General features: G+C 44.2%; 1 protein-coding gene across 3 annotated transcripts in view; it reads left to right on the top strand.

The window, feature by feature from the left end:
* sipa1l3 (signal-induced proliferation-associated 1 like 3) overlaps positions 1 to 26,342 on the top strand; it is a 254,121-nt gene that overhangs the window by 57,359 nt on the left and 170,420 nt on the right. For 2 of the 3 annotated variants that reach the window (XM_078241799.1, XM_078241798.1), the window contains exon 2: positions 21,670 to 21,811. The gene's annotated coding sequence lies outside the window, so the exon portion shown is untranslated. The remainder of the gene's footprint in view (positions 1 to 21,669; positions 21,812 to 26,342) is intronic. The other variant, XM_078241797.1, reaches the window with a different exon arrangement.

Genomic DNA, 26,342 nt, shown 5'->3' with positions numbered 1-26,342 from the left:
GGCCCCCACCGCAAACTGAGATCACCAGGTACTTTATGTGGGAAAATAGGGCTCAAGTGCTAAATCCCAAGTCTTAGAAGATGTGGCAAACTATTGGTTAAACTATAGTTACTGTGGAGGAATTCATTTGGTTTATTTTAACTAAAGAATAGTCTGCATGTGTCTCTGCTGCCAGGAAACTATTCCACAATTCTGGAGATTAATGAGGCCATTACACGGGCTACAGTACAATTCTGTTGAGTGCACATATTGGAAATGTCCTGTGACTTGCTTATACAGTGATGTTTTTCAGTTTGAGGCAGCTGAAGCTCAGTCTCTCCTTCATAGCTGTATGGCTGAAATTGGAAACTCAGCAACGTGGAAGGTTGAAGATGTACCTTCAAGACACCTTGAACCCTATCTCTGAGAAGTTGTAGCATTGAAAATACTTTATTAATGGCTCAGAGAACATACTGGAACAGTATTGAGTGTCACTTCCACAGGATATCAAGACAAAGCTGGACACTTTTTTTCTCAATGTAATTTAATAAAATAATATTGTATGCATTTTTTTAAATACAGGGTCAGTTTCCCATAACAGTGAGTTCCCAATCTTCGTCACACTGCCACGGGGAGCATTCAGTAGAAGCTTCAGCATAATAACATTTCTGCACCAGTTATCTCTATTACCGAGGTGGCAAACTATTGGTTAAACTATAGTTATTGTGGAGGAACTAATTTGTGCAGCTTTTTTCGGAATACCACAAAACAATACTGGGTTTTAAAAGTCGAGAGTATATGCACTTCATGTGTGATATTCTTGATTTGATTTATTATTGTCACATGTATTAACATACAGTGAAACGTATTGTTTCTTGCGCACTATACAGACAAAGCATACTGTTCATAGAGAAGGAAGGGAGAGAGTGCAGAATGTAGTGTTACAGTCATAGCTCGGGTGCAGAGAAAGATCAACTTAATGCAAGGTAGGTCCAGTCAAAAGTCTGACAGCAGCAGGGAAGAAGCTGTTCTTGAGTCGGTTGGTACGTGACCTCAGACTTTTGTATCTTTTTCCTGACGGAAGGAGGTGGAAGAGAGCATATCCAGAGTGCGTGGGGTCCTTAATTATGCTGGCTGCTTTTCCCGAGGCAGCAGGAAGTGTAGACAGAGTCAATGGATGGGAGGCTGGTTTGTGTGATGGATTGGGCTACATTCATGACCTTTTGTAGTTTCTTGCGGCCTTGGGCAGAGCAGGAGCCATACCAAGCTGTGATACAACCAGAATGAATGCTTTCTATGGTGCATCTGTAAAAGTTGATGAGAGTCGTAGCTGACATGCCAAATTTCCTTAGTCTTCTGAGAAAGTAGAGACATATTTGAGAAATGAAGTGTGGTTTAACAGTATGACAAATCCTTAATGGTAAATCTGTGGGAGTTGTGCATTTATTAAATGATGTTCAAGGAGAGCAGTCTGGCGTGAGTCCCAGTGGTGTATTACTGCAGGACATTCGCTTCAGTTTAATCAAAGACTGCTCTTAGTTTTTTAATTTAAGACTGACATTAGTTATGGGCTTGCATCAGAATGGGATTTAGCTGCAATATCGTGAGTCGGGAAGTCTGTTTTTTTTTTCACATGAAAGGGTCGGTGATGCCCAAATCTGTCCTGAGTTTTTGCTCGTGGTTCAGAATGATAATGGGGAAATATGATGAAACAAAATACTGCGGATATTGGAGATAAAAACAGAAAATGCTGGACAGCAGGTCTGGCACCATCTGTCGAGAGAGAAATGGAGTCCAAATTATGATAGTTGTCAGTGTACAGCTGGTGTTATCACCAGGCTCTTGGTAAAATGTACTAGTGGGTGTGAAATTCTACTTATTTGAAGAAAAAGATACTCTAGTATGTTTCCAGTAGTTAGGCTTCCAAAATTGGATTGTTAATTTAAAAAAGCTTGCATTTATTTGCCACCTTACATGATCACTGTTCGTCCCAAAGCACTTGGCATCCAGTGAAGTATTTTTGAAGTGTCGTCACTTGCTGTAAAGTAGGAAACGTGACAACCATTTGCAAATGAAATCTCACCAATAGCAATGTGATTTCTAAAGAAGATTAGTAGTGTGATGTGGACTGCGCGATAATTATTGACGAGGGGAGACTCTTCTAGCACCTGGAATTCTTTCACTTCTACCTGAGGGCAGCAGGAGTCTTGGTTTAATTGCTCACCTGAAAGTCGGCACCTCCAACAGTGTGACACTCCACTGCACTGGGCCGCTGGTCTGGATGTTTGTCCAAGTCCTGACATAGGACTTGAACCGACAGTCTCTGGATCATGCTCCCAAATCAGTTCGGGGTGAAATGCTGCTGGTTGCAGGCTTGGTGGTGGTGGGTACAATTTGTTTAATGTTTAATATTATAAACCTTACTATCCTGTGTGAAATTGCCTACTGTGTATTATAATGCTTGCAATGCTTTACCAAGCCTGGTAACAATCTGTGCTGCTATGAATCCCTGATGCGACGTTGGGTGTACTTGCACCTCCGGGACTGCAGGGGCTCAAGAAGGCATTCGCTTTGGTGTAGAATGGACTGCCTGCAGTGATAGTGGAGTCAGACACTTTAGGAACATTTAAGCGGTTATTGGATAGGCACATGGAGCACACCAGGATGATAGGGAGTGGGATAGCTTGATCTTGGTTTCAGATAAAGCTCGGCACAACATCGTGGGCCGAAGGGCCTGTTCTGTGCTGTACTGTTCTATGTTCTAAGGCAGCTCACCGCCATCTTCTCAAGGGCAACTAGGGGTGGGAGATGAATGCTGGACTAGCCAGCGATGGCGACATCCCATTAATCAATTTTTAAAAATGTGGATGATGCAGTATGGAGGATAAATGATTGTAAACACTTGGTTAATGTGTTGGGTGTTGAAAGAGCTCTGCACTGGTTCAATATTCAAACCTGAATATTGAGTAGGTAGTATAGATCACTCATTTGCCCATGTTTCTTTTTCTTGTTCAAAAAGCTGCTTGTGAGATGGTTTTCATAATTAATGGGTCTTCGGTAAATTAGTGTTGTAATTCCAATAAAGGAGTGTCAAAATACAGTAATATTACAACTGCATGTATGGTATGCTATGCTGATTTAATTATTGGTATTAAAATGCCCCTTAGATATTTAAAGCATTTTATAGGTTTATCACGAGGGTTCTATACTTTTGAATTAAGGAATCATCTCCGTCCCTTGTGGAAGCAGGACATTGGAATCGAGAAGAGGAATGGCAATCTCCCCAGCGCAGATTCAGTATTAAAATGATCAGCACATTAAACTGCCCGGTGGTAATGGCAATTTTTTTTTGCTTTAAGCATTTTTGATATGGGGTCAGTGTAACGATTTATGTTTGGCGAGGAGGTTAAGCTGCTTGGTGATGGTATGCAATGCCAAATGGGTTGTGTCTCTCTGGTGGTCCCTCGACACGAGGAGGATGTTTGCCATTCCAAATAAACCTCTTGCACTTTAACCTGGTGTTGTGAGACTTCTTATTGTGCCCCACCCCAGTCCAATGCCGGCATCTCCACATCATGACTTCCTGAAATGGAGTTGAGTGAATGGAACACTTTTATTTTCCTAGCGTCATGCTTACCTGAAGCCAATAGACATCTTGATGGTACCCGCAGTACCATCTGGGTTGGCAGTGGTGATGTCTGAGTTGGGTACACAACAGTACCACCTGCCTTCGAGAGCAAATATTGACAGATTCAGCCGGAGGGAAGTAAAATCAATAGCGAAAGAGAAAGAAGCGCGGCCTTTAATTTGACGTGGCCAATGCCTATGATGATTAATTGTTACGCAATTGGAAGTCTGACCAAGGCCTTGAATAGGTTGGCAGCTGTGCAAAACATTCACCACCAAAGATGAAAAGATGTGAAAGAACCAGTTTTTGTTGATCTCAGACTCGGGCTGTTGTGTTGTGAAATGATGCCGGTTTTTCACACACATCGCAGAGTGTGGTGTTTTGACCTGCGTTGGAAATTGAAAACCTTCATCTGATGTCAAGCTGCTGTCAGGACTTGAAATTTGATTCAGTGTGTACTTTGAAGTATAGGGTGGAAATGGTTCCTGGTTTCCTTTCGTAGTCGGAATTTTACTGGCATTTTGCATGTTCCATAGGCAGGTGGATTGTTTTAGCTGCTGTCTGCATAATTTATGCTGATTTAGCTGGCAGGTCACCCATTTCTGTCTTGTGTTGTGTTGGTGAAAGAACTCTCTTCTCTGTCATCATGTTGTTGTATTTATTCTCAGTAAGAAGTCTCACAACACCAGGTTAAAGTCCAACAGGTTTATTTGGTAGCAAAAGCCACTAGCTTTTGGAGCGCTGCTCCTTCGTCAGGTGAGTGGGAGTTGTGTTCACAAACAGGGCAATCAAGTCTTAAAGGTACAGACAATGTGAGTGGATATTTATTATTCTCTTCATATTTATTCTCTTCAGAGGCCAGAATGAAGGTAAACTTTGTGGGAGGGTGAATAGAACTGTGAAGTAGTGGACATATCTTTTTTGTCTACATATCTTCAACATCCCTTTGATTTATTATTGTCACATGTATTAGTATACAGTGAAAAGTATTGTTTCTTGCACGCTATACAGACAAAGCATACCGTTCATAGAGAAGGAAAGGAGAGGGTGCAGAATGTAGTGTTACAGTCATAGCTTGGGTGTAGAGAAAGATCAACATAGTGTAAGTTGGGTCCGTCCAAAGGTCTGACGGCAGCAGGGAAGAAACTGTTCTTGAGTCGGTTGGTACGTGTCCTCAAACTTTTATATCTTTTTCCTGACAGAAGAGAGAATGTCTGGGGTGCGTGGGGTTCTTAATTATACTGGCTGTTTTGCCGAGGCAGCGGGAAGTGTAGACAGAGTCAATAGATGGGAGGCTGGTTTGCTGATGGATTGGGCTTCATTCACGACCCTTTGTAGTTTCTTGCAGTCTCGGGCAGAGCAGGAGCCAAACCAAGCTGTGATACAACCAGAAAAATGCTTTCTATGGCACGTCTGTAAAAGTTGGTGCGAGTTATAGCGGACATGACGAATCCTTAGTCTTCTGAGAAAATAGAGGCGGTGGTGGCTTTCTTAACTATAGTGTTGGCATGGGGGAAACCAGGATGGGTTGTTGGTGATCTGGACACCTCAAAACTTGAAGCTCTCGACCATTTCCCTTTTTGGGCTTCTCAGTGTGTCCATTACAAGGGCGGTGTGGTGGTACAGTGGTTAGCACTGCTGCCTTGCAGCACCAGGGACCCGAGTTCTATTCTCGGCTTGGGTCACTGTCTGTGTTGGAGTCTGCACATTCTCCCCGTGTCTGCGTAGGTTTCCTCCGGGTGCTCCGATTTCCTCCCACAGTCTGAAAGACGTGCTGGTTAGGTGGATTGGCCATGCTGAATTGCCCCTTAATGTCAGGGGGGACTAGTTATGGTAAATACATGGGGTTATGGGGATAGGGCCTGGGTGGGATTGTGGTCGGTGCAGTCTTGATGGACCAAACGGCGTCCGTCTGCACTGTAGGGATTCTATGATTAGTATAGTCATCTTGTTGCTGTCTTGAAGGACTGTTCATGACTGTGGTGAGAGCAAAAGGATGATTTGAAATGGCTGGTATGAAGGAAGTACATTGTAAGATTTTTGTTTGAACATTTTATGGAAGCTATTTTTTTGACAGTAGGAAAGTGTTGGGGGTCCCATGCTTGACGATAATTGACTGCTCCTGTGGAATCTCGTGAAGGAAAAACCGACACTTTTTCAGCTGCTGTACAAATGTTTCTACTAATAGTGGAACGATTTCAGGAAAGTTGTTTTGGAGTTTGGTTTTCTGCCCAGTTATTCCCCAAGAGTTCCCAAGTTTTTAACTGAGAACAGAGGACCGGTGCAAAAACAGAAACTGCTGGAAAATCTCTGCAGGGCCAACGAATGTATGTTGGTTCTGTTGTCTCTCCGCAGATGCTGTCAGACCTGCAGGGATTTTCCAGCATTTTCTGTTTTGTTTTCTGATTCCAGCATCTGCAGTAATTTGTTTTTATGCAGGACAGTGATTTTCCCTGGGAATTTGTTTTTAATGGTGGACAGTGCTTTTCCCTGGGAATTCTCATGCCAGAATGTGGGTGATGAGCTACTGTTAGAACAGTTGGGGATTGAGTTCTCAATCATTGCTTGTGTACACACAGTCGCAGTAGAACTGATTTTTAAAAAATGTATTAGTATTAGAAAACCAATGTGCAAAGTGGTGGGGAAATCCCTAATCCATCTCCTTGCTCCAAAAATCAACTCAATCCAATTCATGGTCACCTGACAAGAGACCTACCAGATCCAAACTGACGCTAACAGGCATAGCACCCAACCCCAAGCTTGATCTGAATATAAAAGCCGAGGTAGAGCCACTTGGATAGTTTAAAATTTATCCATTAGTGTCACAAGTACATTAACATTGCAATGCAGTGCAGTAGTCGCCAACTCTCCAGCGCCTGTTCAGGTACACGGAGGGAGAATTTACCATGGCCAGTACACCTAACCAGCACCTCTTTCAGACTGTGGGAGCCATGATGTGGTGTTTTTCTGGTGTTATGAGACTTCAGACTGTGCGAGGAAAGCGGAGCACCCGGAGGAAACCCACGCAGACACGGGGAGAACGTGCAGACTCCTCACAGACAGTGACCCAAGCCAGGAATCGTACCCGGGTCCCTGGCGCTGTGAGGCAGCAGTGTTGGATTGGGAGCTCTAGCTTGTGTTCTGTTCACAAGGTTGTGAGCCGAGTCGTGTTGCTGCCTACCACACCCTTACTGAGAAATCAATTAGCTCAATGCAGATTAGGAATTTAACTTTGTATCTGCCTTGGATGTGGTTCGCCTACTCGCTGGCTTTGAGAAAATCCATTGGCAGGCTACCAGTTTGAAGTTTTAAAAATTTAACTCCCTTTGTTTCCTTAAGTACATTTAACCATTCCAAATCTGCATTCTTCAGAGCCCGAACAATGTGACTGTATCAACGGTACAACAAATTTTTAATAAAGTATTCAAATCCCCCTCCCATGCAATAAGTAATTCTGTGGCAGTCATTGTTACTCTGGGAAATGTAGCTGGAACAAAGCTTAAAACATGAAAGAACTTATTAAATAGCTTGAAATTTATTTTGGAGTGAATTGAAAGGAAACTTGTACATTTTCATATTTTCGCTCCCATCTGGTGTACACAATGGAAAAATCGAGATTCTTAGAACTATGTTGTCAGGTTATGCATCTTTGCAGTTTATATGTAAAAAGGATTTGGTTTGCTCTGGGAGTGGCAAGTACTTTGACCTGTTAAGGCGGTTGAATTCATACTCTGCTTCAGCAGAGCGCATCGACCTTTTTTCTCCGCACCTGTATGTTAGCCTCCGGCCTCTCAGTATTTCCAGTAAGAAGTCTCACAACACCAGGTTAAAGTCCAACAGATTTATTTGGTAGCAAACGCCACTAGCTTTCGGAGCAGCGCTCCGAAAGCTAGTGGTGTTTGCTACCAAATAAACCTGTTGGACCCTAACCTGCTGTTGTGAGACTTCTAACTGTGTTTACCCCAGTCCAACGCCGGCATCTCCACCTCATGACTCTCAGTATTTCATCAGAACTCTCAATGTTTCATCTTCATTATTGCCTGAATGAATAGTGAAACGGGTAAACACGTTTCTCACTCTGAATTAGGAACCAGTTTCTCCTTTTCCAGTTGCAGCACATCAGCTATGTTTGAATTAACTGATGTGTGTTTTTTTTAAACGCAGCAAAGTTCGGTTTCTCTGTTCTTGCAGCAAGCTGTTGGAGCACCGTCACTCGGGGGCCATTGTGTGCTGTAGGTTGGATTGCCCCTTCATTACCAAATCCCCAATTGTAGTTGGGGTGGGAGATGTGAAAGGGCGAGTTTGAGGGGTGGGATGTGCTCTCCCTGCTATTTCTGCACAAGTTCTCGTAGCATTGGTAGGTGTCTGGACGTAGAATGCCCAAACCTTCCAACAAAATGCATAAATCTGGTCCCAATCAGCACTTTAGGATCAATTGAATAGGATGTTGGTGAGACCACATCTGGACTATTGTCTCCACTTTTGGTCTCCTTATTTGAGGAAGGATGTGGGGACATTGGAGGCAGTTCAGAGGAGGTTCACCAGATTGATTCCGGGGGTGAAAGGGTTGACGTGTGAGGAGAGATTAAACAGTTTGGCCTTATACTCCAGTTTAGGAGGATGAGAGGGGGATCTGATGGAGCTATATAAAATTCTAGAAGGGATTGATAAAGTAAATGTAGACCAAGTGTTTCCTCTTGTGGGCAATCTGGAATAAGAGGTCACTGGTAGAGGTTGAGAGGTGGTAGACTTAAAACTGAGATGAGGAACTACTACTTGCAGACGGGGGTGAATTTGTGGAACTCACTGCCCCATAGTGCAGTGGAGTCTGAATCATTGAATTGTTTCAAGAAGATGATAAATATATTTCTAATTTTAAAAAAAACATGTTCAAGGGATGTGGGTAGAGAGGTAGAGTTGAGACAAGGGAGAGATCAACCATGATCTGATTCCGGAGCAGGCTTGAGGGGCTGAATTTGCCTACTTCTGCTCCCAATTCCCACGTTCCTAATGCAGTCTGGGGGCCTGCCGGTTGAGTCCGGTCTGTCGGAGGGGTGGCTGGCAGTTGAGCCCAGTCTGGGGGACGGGGGGGGGGGGGGGCGCTGCCGGTTGAGTCCGGTCTGTCGAGGGGGGGGTGGTGGTTGGCAGTTGAGCCCGGTCTCGGGGATTGTGGGGGGGGGCTGCCGGTTGAACCTGGTGACTTCTTCCATGACGTTTGTTGGATTGAGGGCCTTTATGACTCGTGGGCAAATGCAATTTTTGAATTTGAGCACACCCGCTGAGTGATAAATCATTGTCTGTAGCAGCATGGGTTTTAACTATTCCAGTAAATAAGCTGCCTGCTGTGTTGCTTAGACGGTAAACCCTTATTGCTATTCAGTAGCAATCACTATAGTGCTGCCTGGATTGCACATTGTACCTAATCCAAGCATAATCCTGATTCAGGCATGACATTTCATTCTGCGGCTCTGATTTGCTCCAATTATCTAGAATCCTGATTGAAAGGAATCTTGATTGTACATAACCAGGGTTGCCAAGTCTTGATGAGTCTGAGGCCTTTTATTTGGAAAGCCTAATTTGTATGTGCATCTTGTACCTTCCTTCATTACAACAGTGACCGCACTTGAAAAGTGCGCAATAGGCTACAAGGGATCTGGGGACGTCCGGAGGTCATGAGAAGCTTTAGAAATGCATACTTTTTTTTTCTTTTGGTATCTTGTACTATAACTGTCGTACATTAGATTCATGAGTTGTTGCAGCAGCAATTCCCACGTGGCTGGGTTCCTGACCTTGCCTGTACTGTGTGGCATTGTGCTTCCCTGCCTTGTGTTAATGGAAGGACTTTGTGCTGTTGTGCACCATCTAGTGGTCAGTTCAGCTTTCTTAGCTGGGCGATGGGGAAAGGAAAGCGAGGAAGGGTCAGTTGGTAATTGGATACAAGTTGAACAAGTGACCCGTGAATACAATTGCAACAAGTGCATCGGCTGATGAGGAAAATGCATTCAAATTTTGATTTGAAATGCATATTTGCAGCAGATAACCTTGGTGTTCGATTTGTGAATTGTGCATGTCTAATGTGTAGATTTGTTGTGATGTGGACTTTGTTGCCGGCATTGGACTGGGGTGGGCACCGTAAGTCGTCTCACGACACCAGGTTAAAGTCCAACAGGTTTATTTGGTAGCACGAGCTTTCGGAGCGCCGCTCCTTCATCAGATGAGTGAAGGAGCAGCGCTCCGAAAGCACGTGGTACCAAATAAACCTGTTGGACTTTAACCTGGTGTTGTGAGACTTCTTATTGTGTATCGATTTGTTGGAAGCATTAATCTTTGCATGTCTGATGGCAAGTTTAGAAGTGTAATTCAGACAGACTTTTTTTGAGGTATTCTTTAAAGTAACAATGAGTACAATTTTCATTATCACACTTGGTTTAGTTGCTTGGATTAAAGAGTTCCACAGTGGAGTATTCATTAGATATTGTTAACTCCATGCTTTCACATTAGTTGATCTTTCTCTACACCCTAGTTATGGCTGTAACACTACATTCTGCACCCTCTCCTTTCCTTCTCTATGAATGGTATGGTTTGTCTGCAGAGCGCGCAAGAAACAATACTTCTCACTGTATACTAATACATGTTGTGGAGATGCCGGCGTTGGACTGGGGTAAACACAGTAAGAAGTTTAACAACACCAGGTTAAAGTCCAACAGGTTTATTTGGTAGCAAAAGCCACACAAGCTTTCGGAGCTCTAAGCCCCTTCTTCAGGTGAGTGGGAATTCTGTTCACAAACAGAGCTTATAAAGACACAGACTCAATTTACATGAATAATGGTTGGAATGCGAATACTTACAACTAATCCAGTCTTTAAGAAACAAAACAATGGGAGTGGAGAGAGCATCAAGACAGGCTAAAAAGATGTGTATTGTCTCCAGACAAGACAGCCAGTGAAACTCTGCAGGTCCACGCAACTGTGGGAGTTACAAATAGTGTGACATAAATTCTGATTCTAGGATCGCATGATAAAGACTCAGGAGGAAAAAAGCAGAAATATTTATGTGAAATAGTGTGACATAAACCCAATATCCCGGTTGAGGCCGTCCTTGTGTGTGCGGAACCTGGCTATCAGTTTCTGCTCCGCGACTCTGCGCTGTCGTGTGTCGCGAAGGCCGCCTTGGAGAACGCTTACCCGAATATCAGAGGCCGAATGCCCGTGACCGCTGAAGTGCTCCCCAACAGGAAGAGAACAGTCTTGCCTGGTGATTGTCGAGCGGTGTTCATTCATCCGTTGTCGCAGCGTCTGCATAGTTTCCCCAATGTACCATGCCTCGGGACATCCTTTCTTGCAGCGTCATAAGAACAGGATATGGCGCTCGACTCATTGATCAACAGTTCCAACGCGCCACAGCGAAAAACCGCACCGACCTCCTCAGAAGACAAACACCGGACACAGTGGACAGAGTACCCTTCGTTGTCCAGTACTTCCCCGGAGCGGAGAAGCTACGGCATCTCCTCCGGAGCCTTCAACATGTCATTGATGAAGACGAACATCTCCCCAAGGCCATCCCCACACCCCCACTTCTTGCCTTCAAACAACCGCACAACCTCAAACAGACCATTGTCCGCAGCAAGCTACCCAGCCTTCAGGAGAACAGTGACCATAACACCACACAACCCTGCCACAGCAACCTCTGCAAGACGTGCCGGATCATCGACACAGATGCCATCATCTCACGTGAGAACACCATCCACCAGGTACACGGTACATACTCTTGCAATTCGGCCAACGTTGTCTACCTGATACGCTGCAAGGCCCTATCCCCATATCCACCCACTAATCCCTCTAACCTACACATCCCAGGACACTAAGGGCAATTTTAGCATGGCCAATCCACCTAACCCGCACATCTTTGGACTGTGGGAGGAAACCGGAGCACCTGGAGGAAACCCACGCAGACACGAGGAGAATGTGCAAACTCCACACAGACAGTGACCTGAGCCGGGAATCGAACCCGGGACCCTGGAGCTGTGAAGCAGCCGTGCTAACCACTGTGCTACCGTGCTGCCCCGCACTGCTGCTTCACAGCTCCAGGGACCTGGGTTGGATTCCCTGCACAGAATGCTTGCATTTACATTTTTTCCTGATTTCTTTTCTTCACAACTTCAACCTCCTTGGTCAGAATGTCATCCCAGGACAAACCCTGGTTTTTAAATGCTGCATTAACTCCGTGAGTGAATTTCTTTACCCTGGAGATGTTCATGAGCGGAACCATGTTCTTTCTGTATCACTAACACCAACTGCTGCTTCATTCCCACGGAGCTTTCTTTCGCTGCAGGCTCTCGATGAGGTTTCCAGCAGCCGCTACCCTTAATTGGAAAGAGGAGATGTGAATCTCGGCACTTGTGCTGGCGGCTGCCTGAGTATAACCCAAGGCAAGGAAATTGAGGATATTGGGGGAGAATGGGACAGACTTCAGGGAGGGTAGGAGAGGCTAATTTTGATTTGATTTATTATTGTCACGTGTATTAACATACAGTGAAAAGTATTGTTTCTCACACACTATACAGACAAAACATACTGTTCACAGAGAAGGAAAGGAGAGAGTGCAGAATGTAGTGTTACAGTCATGGCTAGGGTGCAGAGAAAGATCAACTTAATGCGAGGTAAGTCCATGTGTCTGATGGCAGCAGGGAAGAAGCTGGTCTTGAGTCGGTTGGTACGTGACCTCAGACTTCTTTTTCCCGACGGAAGAAGGTGGAAGAGAGAATGTCCGGGGTGCGTGGGGTCCTTAATTATGCTGGCTGCTTTGCCGAGGCAGCGGCAAGTGTCGTCAGAGTCAATGGATGGGAGGCTGGTTTGCGTGATGGATTGGGCTACATTCACGACCTTTTGTAGATCCTTGCGGTCTTGGGCAGAGCAGGAGCCCATACCAAGCTGTGATACAACCAGAAAGAATGCTTTTTATGGTGCATCTGTAAAAGTTGGTGAGAGTCATAGCTGACATGCCAAATTTCCTTGCCAAATATTGCCACGGGAGGAATCTGATGGCTGGATAGCGAGTACCATGTGTAAGTTGCATCTGTTTGCAGTTTGATGTTAAGGAGACAATTAAACTCTTACGTTGCATCAGAACTTGAGGAGGCATAGCCTGAAATCTCAGGCGGGAGTGGAAACAGCCAAAATTTGTTGAGGAATTAATTTAAAAGGGGTCTTTCCATTTTTTTTAATCAAATATTCTCTACAAGGTTATAGAACTTAACCACAGATGGTTGAGTTAAATAATAAATGATGCCCCCTCCAAAACAATGTACCTGATACAAAATGAACTGCAGATGCTGGGATCTGAAGCCGAAAGAGAAAATGCTGGAAAATCTCAGCGGGTCTGGCAGCATCTGTAAGGAGAGAAAAGAGCTGACGTTTCGAGTCCAGATGACCCTTTGTCAAAGCTACCTGATACAAAAGTCTGTGGGCACATGCCAACTGATTGGAACAGCTTTTTCCCTGCTGCCATCAGACTTTTGAATAGGCTGATCTTTCTCTAAACCCGAGCTATGACTGGAACGATACATGCTGCACCCTCTCCTTTCCTCCTCCATGCTTTGTCTGTGCAGCGCACAAGAAGCAATACTAATACATGTGACAATAAATCAAATCAAAACCTTGAAAGCATTTGTCCATTTCCCAAACCCTGAGCCTTCCTGAATGAAAGCATCTATTTTAAATTGGGAGAGAAACGGAGATTCCATTGCTCTGTTGTCTTTTCTGATGTGGAGATGCCGGCGTTGGACTGGGAAAGACTTGCTGTCTTTCCGATCCCAGCACATCCCAAATGCTTTGCAGCCAATGAAGTACTACTGAGTTAAATTATTTGGTAGGGGGTTGGGGGAGGGGGATTTCCTGAGTAGATTAGGCTGATAAACCTGCTTTTCATCTTTGCTATGCCTCGGGTATGTTCTGTAGCTGTCTACATTAGGTTGGAAAACCAGTTTTGTTATGAATATTAATGCATTTCCAACGGGTGCAGTAACGAGATATACTGCTCTATCATTATTCTGCGTGAAACGTTGAAAATGATGTGCCCAGTAACTTTTTCCTGGGAATCTTGTATAATGTTTTAAAAGTGAATATTTATTTTGACAGAATTCAATATCCTAGTACACAATGTTCTGAGAAGGTGTAATAAGACAATTCTCGCAAAAAGCACAATGCTTGTTGAGATTGGGGAGAGGTTTTCTCTCCAGTAATGTTCATCGTACAATGTCTAAACTATTCGTACTTGCGCAGTCCTCGGTCCACTTGTCCTACTTTCACATCGAGTTGAGAAGGTGGTCAAGGGTAGGATTGTGAAATAAATGCTGGTAATTAACAAAGTCCACCTATGAAGGAGAAATAGTTAGCTATTGTTTCTGAATAAGTCTTTCTCACAGATTTCTTTATTTCCCAGCATATTCTGATTCTCAGGAGCAGAAACTGTTCATGGGTCATGTTCTGTGGATTGCTATAGCAGTAACTCAGTTGTGTCATCTTGACTCAGTTTTTAACATGTGCTCTGAAGGCTTTGAGCCCTGTGCCAATACCTGGTCTGTCATTCCAGTGCATTATTGAAGGAGTGCTGCATTTTTTTTTTCGTTCATTCATGGGATGTGATTGTCGCAAAAAAGGACCAAAATTAATTGCCCATATAACTGCCCTTGCTAAGGCGGTGGTGAGTTGCCACCTTGAGCTGCTTCAATCCATATGATGTCGGTCCACCCCAAGTGCTGTTGGGGAGGGGGCTCCTGGATTTTGACTGAGCCACACCGCAGGGATATGTTTTCAAGTCAGTATGGTGTCTGACTTGGAAGGGAATTTAGAGCTGGTTGGTACTTGCTATCCTTCTGCAGGTGGTGGTGGTGGTTGTGAGTTTGGGAAGTGCTGTTGAAGAATTCAGTTCAACTTTATTGTCATTGTACGGTGCACAAATACAACAAAAAAGTGTATACAACCGGTGCACAACAGACGGCATCTTGTCAAACTGCATTACGGTGTGGTATGGCAGTTAATCCAATTCTGACCAGAAAGCTCTGCATCGGGTAGTCAAAACTGCCCTGTACATTATTGGCACCCAACTGCCAGCCCTTTATCACAAACACTGTCTGTGGAGATCGGGCGCAACAGATGCATTCGAGCTCGAGCCCATATGACCAGGCTCAGGAAAGCTTCTTCCCCAGAGCTGTTACCCAGCTGAACTCCGGCCTTTAACGTATTCCCAGCCGATGGGCATTGTGCAATATGCGTATATACACTTGATGACTGTTGGCACTATTTTAGAATGACTACTTGCATTTGCTTTTTTCTTTTGTATCATAGAAGCCTGCGAGCTCTCTTTTTGTTGTATTTGTGCACTATACGATGACGCAGTTGAATTGAATTGGCCAGGTGAGGTACATTTTGTAGGTGGTGTGTATTGCAAATACCCGTGTTCTCATGCCGAAGGGAATATTCATTCCAGATGGGGAATAGGGTGGAAGTCAAATGTGCTGTTTTGTTCATTAATGTTGAGTTTCTTGAATGCTGGAGCTGCACTCGCCCAGGCAATTGGAGAGCATTCCATTATACTGAGAGGCGAGCAACTCTTAGCACAACCTCTGTCATTATGAAAGTAGCTACAGAACGGCAGATTCCTTGGGGCAGGCTGCCTACTTGGCTCCTTGGTGGAGAATAGAAGAAAGGGAGCAAAGGTCAGCAATAATTTTGATTTACTTGCAATATCAACATTTGGCCAATCGAAATGTAGGTCTACTACTGCCCAAGGGCAATGAAAGGATGGTTACTAAGGCAACATAGGTTAGAGATTAAGGGCGCATTAATGTGTTTTGGCTCCCCCCCCCCCCCCCCCCCGAAGCTGTAAGGCACCTTCGTTTTCTTTTCCCTGCACTATTCAGGTCTGCTCCAATGAAATCCCATGTCATGTTGTTAGACTTTATTTTGTGTGATCTTGCAGTTGAGTATTTAATCGTGGTGTTCAAATCTCATTTAACATAACTGCAATTGGTAGTTAAATGCATTCCTTGTTTCCAGCAAAACAAAAGTGAAGGACAACTTTCCGCTTTCTCAGACCGTGAACTCTTGTCAATATGCTCACGTGGACATGGTTTCACAATGCCTTTCTGTACCCCAGGGGCAATCTCTGGGTGCTGCTGAGGATATCAGATTTCAGTTTTGTTTAGTTTGTTGACCTACCTAACTAACTACTTTTCAGCCGTATTACTAAAATATGCTCATTTTGACAATGATGGCAGTATTTTCCTTTGTTCTGAAGAGAGAGGAGTGGATTCCTGGGAATATATCAGTATTTTCCTGGGGTTGGTGTCTGTTTTATTTATTAGTCACAAGTAGGCTTGCATTAACACTGCAATGAACTTAGTGTGAAAATCCCCTCGTCGCCACACTCTAGCGCCTGTTCGGGTACACTGAAGGAGAATTTAGCATGGCCAGTACACCTAACCAGCACATCTTTTGGACTGTGGGAGAAAACCCATGCAGACACTGGGAGAACGTGCAAACTCCACACAGACAGTGACCCGAGGCTGGGAATCGAACCCGGGTCCTTGGCGCTGTGAGGCAGCAGTGCTAACCACTGTGCTGCCATGCTGCCCCGTGTGGGGTGTGTGTGGCCCCATGTGGTGTGTGTATGGCCCCGTGTGGGGTGTGTGTGACTATTTTCCCAACTCGACTCGCACGTAGAAAAGCTTTGAAGTGAGGTTAATTTTTAAAATTTTATGTCCCAGGGCAATTATGTCTTTAATCGTTGATGATGCGTTCCCACTTCTGTAATCTTCGCAATAGGAATACTAAACTGTGCTCCTATTTGTCTATTGTTTACAACACTATCTTGATGATCAGGTTAACTCGAGCCAAAGGTGTAAGGTGAGAGGGTGACATTTCAAAAATACAAACACTTTTACCTACGTCTCGATCAGAGATGCAAGGTGGGGGACACCTTTCTTTAAACTAGGCTGGCCACAGCACTGAACAAATACCGATGTTCAGATAACAAAATTGTGGCCTGGGAGACCAGAAGGCACGAGGCAATGAACTGCAGTGCATTGTTCCAGTGAAGCTGGCTATGTTTGTTAATGAAGCCTGGAGGCTGGAGCAGAACTGTCAGTTCTGTCACATCATATCTGCTGCCCCCAAGTAATTCTATTATATTCTGTCACTTGCCCAATGAGCAGAAACTCCAAAAGAGGTCAACTGTGCACAAATCATTCCGTCTAGTAATGCTGACTGCTCTGTGCAAATTATATTTAATCTTGCGATCTGAATTATTCAGTACTGCATGCCACAACTGTCTTTTATTTTTATATGGATAATCCCCCACTCTCCCTTGGATCTCCCAGATCAGATGAGAAACACTGGCCGACAAATCACCTCTGCTGTATCTCATTGCTGTACTGTGTAACGCAAGCCTTTGTTATAATCCCAGTTTGGCTGTAGTATTACCCCTCATGTCTGACTGTACTGTTGGCTTGGCTGCTACTAATGGATTTTCGGCATTTGATATCACCAGTCCGTGCAACAAACAAAAGTTGGAATGCAGATCATTCTTGTAGAAACATTTGTAATCTGTCCTTGTATTGCCGTAGTGTTTGAATTATGCTTTGGGGAGAAGTATAATTTTGCCCACCACTGAACCCTCTTCTTGGTCAATAAAGAATTGGGTACCAAACACTCCCCCTCTCTTACCCTCCTTGGAAGCTGGTTCCCCAGGTCACTGTGCGCAGTGAAGATTAGCACTTGTGTCATCACTTCAACTTCAGTAGGAAATGATATTTGATTCAGGTGGTGAGTTTCTAAGAATTATCTTGACATTGGGAAATGTCTATAGATTGCTAATGACTAGTATTTTTAAAGTTCATTCATTGGATGTTGCCAGCACCCCGATTTGCACTTGAACTGAGTGCATTTTAAGAATCAACCACGTTGCTGTGCTTCTGGAGTCTAATGTAGGCATTTAAAGTTTATTTATTAGTCACAAGTAGACTTTCATTAACACTGCAATGAAGTTACTGTGAAAATCCCCTTGTCGCCACACTCCGGCGCTTGTTTGGGTTACACTGAGGGAGAATTTAGCACTGCCAATGCACCCTAACCTGCACGTCTTTTGGACTGTGGGAGGAAACTCACGCAGACACGGGGAGAACGTGCAAACTCCGCACAGACAGTGATCCAAGCCGGGAATCGAACCCGGGTGCTGTGAAGCAGCAGTGCTAACCACTGTGCCACCGTGCTACCCCAGTGACCCATATGGGTCTTTACAACAATCAACAATGGTTTAATGGGCATTATTCCACTTCTAATTCCAGCTTTTTAAAAAAAAATTGAATTCAAATTTCACCATCTGCCATGGTGGGTTTTGAACCTGGGACTCCAGAGCATTACCCTGGGTCTCTGGATCCTGCAATAATGCCAGTGCCACCATTTACCCCGTATGAGTGAGTTCAGAGTAACAGTCTGTGAAAGGTTTCCAGTTCTGTTACTGGATCTGCTGCAACAGATATAAATAGGCAGGTTCAGTAGCCTTTGAAACAGTGTTAAATAGTGATCTATAATTTGAATGGAATAGTTTGTAGAATGGCTAATGTGAAGCTATAAAAGACTGCTTTCCATAGAACATAGAACATAGAACATTACAGCGCAGAACAGGCCCTTCGGCCCACGATGTTGCACCGACCAGTTAAAAAAAAACAGAGCGTTCAAAGTTTGTATTAAACTCAGCAATGTCTCCATTCAATTTCGTGTGTTTGAGTGTCATATGGAGCTGACCTTTTATTGTAGAATAATTCTCGAAACCTTTCTCTGTTCCTATTTATCTCCTTAATCTTGTGTAGGAAATGCCCAAGAGGGCTTTGTGAAGTAAGTATCCTTTTCCCCTCTTACTCTGCCATCTTACTTCATCTGATTTATTAATGAGTGCACTTGATCCTCCCACTCTCTAATTTTTTTTTGTTTTATTAAGACTTTTTTATGCCTCCCCCCCCCCCCCCCCCCCCCCCACCCCCCGGGCGTTTTAAAAAAAGATAGTGTTTTTAAATCATCGATAGTGTTTTTTAAATCGTCGATACCACACTGAGGACTCTAGTAGAAAACAGTTTGCTGTTAACCTTTAACTAACATAAACCTTGTGTTAGAAAATGCCTGGAGGACATTAGCCTATCTTCCGGTTTTCACTGCTGTCTTACTCTTTTTGTAGCTGGATGCCTTTGTCCAAATGGTCCGAGATTTTGCAGTTACCTTATACCTAGATTAGGATCCTGGAATCCACTTGAACAAGTATGATATTGAGATTCAAGTGGACCACCTGGAGTTGATGTTGGAATTTTAACCAAGGTTAGCCAAAGAGCATCTACAAATCTGCTGTCTTTAAGTTTTTACTATTAATTAGAATAGAATCCCCTCAGTGCGGAAGGAGGCCATTCGGCCCATCGGGTCTGCACCGACCACAATCCCACCCAGGCCCTATCCCCACAAACCCATGTGTTTACCCAGCTAATCCCCCTGACGCTAAGGGGCGATTTGCATTAAATTGATCTTTCTCTACACCCTAGCTATGACTGTTACACATTCTGCACTCTCTCCTTTCCTTCTCTATGAATGGTATGCTTTGTATAGCGGCAAGAAACAATACTTTTCACTGTATACTAATACATGTGACAAATCAAATCAATGCACCTAACCAGCGCATCTTTCAGACTGGGGGGGGAAACCAGAGCACCTGGAGGAAACCCACGCAGACACGGGGACAATGTGCAAACTCCAAACAGTGACCCAAGGCTGAAATTGAACCTGGGTCCCTGGCGCTGTGAGGCAGTAGTGCTAACCACTGTGCCAATTAGTGATTGGTAATGGATCATTCAACCTCCAAGGGGCACAACTGCTTCAAGCGAGGGAGGCATTTGGGGTGGAAATAACAAGTGACGTTGTTGCTGCTTGCATAAGATGCGCTTCCACATGAGTTCTGTTCTTGTCTTCATTACCGCTGCCTCTGTCAAAGCCAGGAAGGACATGCCAGTAAGCTGCCTATCCAACTAAATCCCAACATCTTTAATGATCAGTCACATCGGGATATCTTCAGAGATTGAGTGAAACGTTTGGGTAAATCGAAGTGAAAGATGTTTTCTATCTTTACTCCCCTTCCACCACCCAAGAAATTATTCAGTATAGACTTTTCACACTTGCATTGGTTCCATGCCTGTTGTCTGTTTTGGAACAGGAAACCAACTCCAGGATCTATTCTGGACCGTGATTGCTTGGTGCGGAATAACAAGTTGCTGCATCGTTCTCCTAACAGCATGAAGGTGACTTTCTGTGACCGACACAAACTTGAAGCCAAAGTGTGCGACAGTAATTGATGGTTGTAAAACAATGGTTTACTTATTGCTCAAACTGAGCTGTAAAAATACATTCCTGCACGTCCCTGCATACTTTCCAAATTGTCCACAGCTACTGTGCAATTCATTGTTGTGGTCAACAGATGTGAATTTGTGGACAAACGTTGTTTTTTGGGAAAGCTGAGACAACTTAAAGAATTGTGCAGTGAGTTCTGATCTGGAATGCACTGCCTGGGAGAATGGTGAAAGCAGCCAGGCTATTCCTTGGTCAGTGTTTTCTGTAACCAGCTACTAAAAGTTTGGGGGCGGGTGGGGGGGTCTTAACTCTCCAATTTATCTAAACGACATAACCCTCTTCATCTGAGAACTTTTGACACTCAACTTCTTTTACTTTTAAACTTGGCTAAATCGGGGATTTAAATTCTGAATAGTCATTTCAGCCCTACTTTCACCAATTTTTTGGTTTATTTTTGTCACGTGTATCGTGATACTGTGAAAGTATTGTTTCTTGTGCGCTAAACAGAGCATACCATTCATAGAGAAGGGAAGGAGAGGGTGCAGAATGTAGTGTTACAGTCATAACTTGGATGTAGAGAAATATCAACTTAGTGTGAGGTAGGTCCATTCAAAAGTCTGACAGCAGCAGGGAAGAAACTGTTCCTGAGTCGGTTGGTACGTGACCTCAGACCTTTGTATCTTTTTCCTCACTGAAGAAGGTGGAAGAGAGAATGTCCGGGGTGCGTGGGGTCCTTAATTATGCTGGCTGCTTTTCCGAGGCAGCGGGAAATGTAGGCAGAGTCAATGGATGGAAGGCTGGTTTGCGAGATGGATTGGGCTTCGTTCGCAACCCTTTTTAGTTCCTCGTGGTCTTGGGCAGAGCAGGAGCCCATACCAAGCTGTGATAGAATGCTTTCTTTGGTGCATCTGTAAAGGTTGGTGAGAGTTGTAGCGGATGTGCCAAATTTAATCCCTGGCCTTTTGCTTCAAGAAGTCTCACAACACCAGGTTAAAGTCCAACAGGTTTATAGCCAAGTTCCGCACACATGAGGACGGCCTAAACCTGGATGTTGGATTTATGTCACATTATCAGTAACCCCCACAGCTTGTCTCCTGGGCTTGCGGAATCTCACTAGCTGTTCTGTCTGGAGACAATACACATCTCTTTAACCTGTGTTTAATGCTCCCTCCACCCACATTGTCTGTACCTTTAAGACCTGGCTGGCTTTAGGGATTCGCATTCTAATCAGTATTCTGTAACTTGATTTTGTGTCTGTGCCCTGTTTGAGAGCACATTTCCACTCCATGTGATGAAGGAGCAGCGCTCCGAAAGCTTATGGTATTTGCTACCAAATAAACCTGTTGGACTTTAACCTGGTGTTGTGAGACTTCTTACTGTGTTCACCCCAGTCCAACGCCGGCATCTCCACATCTTTTGCTTCAACCCAGGTCAAAGGGAAATCAAAACCATTCTTTTATTCAGCTTATTAATGGAGAAAAAATATCAGCGACAATTACATATTTAGTTGTTTGTCAAATAATCAATAAGTTGCATCAATATGTGACTAAGTAAAACCGGATTCATTGCTGTAAGGTTACAAGCGACTGACATTAGTTCCACCAATCTTTATTTTTAAGGCACTTCTACATGTGCTTGCTTATCTGCATTTGCTTTACTCTTGGATTCTCTTCCTAGGTGTTGTGACTTATCGTGGCTTTCTTGAGATTACCCACACTACCAAAGCAAGAGCCCAGTGACGGCCAATGCAACATGGCGCATCATGTACTCCATAGTTGATGACCTGAGAGTCCAACCGGGTATGGAAATAAAATGCACGGTAAGCTTTGTTGAGAAGAAATTTCAAAAGACTGTCTTGGGCTCGGAGGTTGCAGTTGTGAGCTGGAGGTTTGCAGAGTTTAACATGTGAATTATTACTGGACCGTGCAATGCAGAAGGAGGCGTTTCAGTTTGCTGTGCCCTTGCTGGCTCTTTGTAACAAATGGTGGGGTTTTGCTGTGTTCAGGATCAGCTCAGAAACTCCCAAAGCATTTTGTTGAAGTTAGCCTCGACCCCAACTTTTACTTTTGATTTTGGCAACAGTGGGAACATCAGGTGTTTTGCTCCAGGTATGATGCCATTGACCCACGAGGAAGCTTTGATCAAAACAAATTTTATTTAAGAATATAACAAAGAATTAACACGACTTTTATCAATTAAAATCCTTAAACCTGACAAAGTATTATTCGTATCCAAGAGAAGAGATTGAATAAACTGGGATTGTTCTCCCTGGAAAGACACAGGCTGAGGGGTGACCTGATAGAAGTTTTAGAAAATTATGAGCGGTGTCGATAGGGTGAACAGTTGGAACCTTTTCCCCGGGGCAGAAATGACAATTAAAGGGGGCACAAGTTCAAGATTGGTGGGGGGCGGGAAGGTTCAGTGGAGATGTGCGGGGGAAGTTCTTTACACAGAGGGTGGTGGGGGCCTGGAATGCACTGCCACGTGAGGTGGTTGAGGCAGTTACGTCAGCCACATTTAAGACTTATCTGGATAAGACACATGAACAAACGGGGAAATAGAGCAATATAAGCGGTTGGTCTAGATAGGTAAAGGTGTCCAGCACAGGCTTGGAGGGCCGAAGGGCCTGTTCCTGTGCTTTACTGTTCTTTGTACTATAACAACAATCTCTATAGTTCCAATTTATAACAATATCCCCAGAGACATGCATCCTCGTTCAGAATTAGTTCACACAAAAACCAAGTATATTCACGTGGCACTAGATTTCTAGCTTTTTAACCTTTACGGACAGAGATCCAGATTGCAGTTTCCAGAGGAGGATATATCATCAAACAGCAGACCTTCAGAGAAGTAAACCTAGTATCTGGCAGTTCCCAGTCTTCAGACTGCAGAGACAGAAAGGGATACTTCTGTCTGCAGCTTCCAAACCGCAACTAACCTTGAATTCTCTGTGTAAGCCTAGCTCCACCCAGTCATATGACATTATCCGTCAATCAACCTAATCAAGTCCTACTCTGCCAAACCACAGGGGAACCACTAAAAACAACAGAACAGCAATAGTCCAGATTAAAACAAACATTCCAGCAATTAGAAGCAATTATGCTGTTGCAGTAACAATGCAGGGCTGCTGGATGAAGATAAAAGGGCATTGGTGGTAATAAACTGCTAAAACAGCCTGCAGAAGGAACATGACAAATACATTTCTTAAAGGCACGGTATTGTCACAGCGGTGTTTAAAATAATAGCCCTGAGTTGATTCCATATTGACTGGTGTTCATTTAACAGCGCAGTGGCGTGCGTTGCTTTTTATTTTGCTGGATTTTCACTATGCCTGGCATGAACAAACTGTCTCACAGTGCCTTGGTTTCACACTGCATGTGATGCATCTTTTGGTAGATGTCACATCATGTTTAATGTGCTAAGGGATTCTGTTAACCACATTATAAACGGAAACAAATCCTAATTAATTGACTGTTTTGTGAAAATCAGGATTGGGAGTGATCATCTTTGAATGCATATGCGGAGCTGTAAAGTTTATTCATTAGTGTCACAGCAGGCTTACGTTCACAGTAGCTTCATTGCAGTGTTAAAGTCAGATAGTCGCTGCACTCCCGCACCTGTTAGCATGGCCGATGCACCTAACCAGCACGTCTTTCGGACTGTGGGAGGAAACCGGAGCACCCGGAGGAAACCCACGCAGATGTGGGGAGAACGTGCAAACTCCGGCACAGACAGTGACCCAAGTCGGGAATCGAACCCGGGTCACTGGCGCTGTGAGGCAGCAGTGCTAACCACTGTGGCACCGTGCTGCCTCAGGAGAGCTCTCTACTGGTCATGATATGTGCTGCTGGCTGCTAATTTGAGAGTTTATAAGGTAGCTGGTGTGGGGATGAGGGGGAGAAATAGCTTTAGTGATGTTGTTGAAGTTAGGACTCTAGTCATGTTGTTAAACTAGAATAGAGGGAATGTTACTCTGCCGTGAACTGTGCTGAACCTGACCTGGGAGAACTTGCGCATCCAGTGTGAAGATGGTTCCCTTTGGGAAATGTGACATTTAATAAGAAAACATTCACCAGAAGAATGTTTCCACTTCATCCTCACACTTTATGATGCTGTCATTGCTTCTTTATTTAAAAGAAATTAACATTTTTACTATGGACCCTTTTATAAAAAAAGGGACATGCACCCAAAATATTCTACCTTGCTCTGTTTCTCTGCCGAATGCTGCCTGACTCAGCTGTTGAACATACCCCCCTTGAACCTGAGCCCATGCCCTGACACGCTGCAGCATTCTGGCATGTTCTGCATATTGAAATAAACCGACCATTCACAACTTTAAGTTCAGTGAACTTTGTGAAATTTGTGATTTTTTTTAAAATGTAAGTTTCCCATGGACCGAATCTTAATTCTCAGAGAAGTTCGCAGCTCACCCGTTACAAAGGAACATTGGAAGGAATGTAGCTGCTGAATGTTCCCAGTGTTTGCTTGTTTTGTTTGACTTTTCTCATCCGTGTTGTTCAAATCTTTTAGTTCATGTATGCTGTCTCTCCGATTTTATCTCTGGGCATATTGGAGTAAGCAAGAAGCCCCATGCAGATAGTTCACTGTGAGAGCCAGGACCATTTTAACCTCTGTCCCTTTTCACACGTTGTGCTAAACCTTCTACCAAAGCTGGTGGCAGTAACATCACATCTAGAAATAGAATCCCTACAATGCAGGAAGCGGCCATTCGGGTCTGCACCGACAACAATCCCATCCAGGCCCTATCCCCGTATTTACCCCCCTAATCCCTCTAACCTACATACCCCGGGAGACAAAGGGGCAATTTAGCATGGCCAATGCACCTAACCTGCACATCTTTGGACTGTGGGCCATGAAGCTTCTAGTGGGCTGGAGCAGTGGAGCAAGGGCATGAACCCAGGCGCAAAGTTAGTATGTGCATATATAATGAGGATGCGTGGCAGGGTTGGGGTGGACAGTGCAACAATGCTGGAAGGACAAGAGGAAGGGCTTGTTCCAAAGAGGCCTAAGGATTTCTTATGGGACACTGTGGACCCCCTTCCACTGCTGCTCCCGGGACACTGTGGACTCACTTCTGCTGTTGCTCCCAGCCCATATGGAACCTTCACAAGCGTTTGGGGGGAAAAAATAACATACTTTGTCATCTTGTTTTGCTTTGCCATTCCTCCTGCCCCTGTTGTGTTCTGTGTCCACGATGGGGGCCTGTGACCTCATGTTAAGCAGGTCCCTGGATGCCTGGAGTGGACAGTCCATCACATGTGCTTAACTCTATTTTGTAAAAGTGGTAAGGAGTGGGTAACTGCTGTGACTCCCCGCCCCACTTCCCATCCCATTCATGTAAGGCATTTAGTTTCATTGGGTTTATAAGAATTAGTAGCAAAATTATCATCTGAGGCAGGTGCCCATTGACATGTTTGGATTGGTTCACGTTTTAAAATGAAGCTTCCAGGCAGACCCTGGCGCCAGGTTGGCAAACTCTTTGCAGGTGTTGAGTGTCTAATAACACAGACATCTGCTCAATAATTGCAGAGGCTATATTTAGAAAAGGTTATGAACAAAAAATTGTCTAGGAAAATGTTTTAACATTTGATCATGCGGTTCAGATGGTGGATTGCTTTTCAACTTTGCTGCTCCATTTGTTAGTATCATGCAAACGTATCTTGTGACAATGTGATCTGCGGTAGGTCATGTTTGACCAATCTATTAGAGTTTTTCGAGGAGGTTACCAGGAAAGTGGATGAAGGGAAGGCGGTGGATGTTGTCTACCTGGATTTCAGCAAGGCCTTTGACAAGGTCCCTCATGGGAGGTTAGTTAGGAAGGTTCAGTCGCTAGGTATACATGGGGAGGTAGTAAATTGGATAAGACACTGGCTCAATGGAAGAAGCCAGAGAGTGGTTGTGGAGGATTGCTTCTCTGAGTGGAGGCCTGTGACTAATGGTGTGCCGCAGGGATCGGTGTTGGGTCCATTGTTGTTTGTCATCTATATCAATGATCTGATGATAATGTGGTCAATTGGATCAGCAAGTTTGCTGATGATACAAAGATTGGAGGTGTAGTGGACAGTGAGGAAGGTTTTCAAAGCTTGCAGAGGGATTTGGACCAACTAGAAAAATGGGCTGAAAAATGGCAAATGGAATTTAAGGCAGACAAGTGTGAGATATTGCACTTTGGAAGGACAAATCAAAGTAGAACGTACAGGGTAAATGGTAGGACTCTGAAGAGTGCAGTTGAACAGAGGGATCTGGGAATACAGGTACAGAATTCCCTAAAAGTGACGTCACAGGTGGATAGGGTCGTAAAGAGTGCCTTTGGTACATTGGCCTTTATA

This window comes from Mustelus asterias, chromosome 24, assembly GCF_964213995.1.
Source record: "Mustelus asterias chromosome 24, sMusAst1.hap1.1, whole genome shotgun sequence".
Classification (NCBI taxonomy): domain Eukaryota; kingdom Metazoa; phylum Chordata; class Chondrichthyes; order Carcharhiniformes; family Triakidae; genus Mustelus; species Mustelus asterias.
This window is presented reverse-complemented; position numbering and strand designations above follow the sequence as displayed.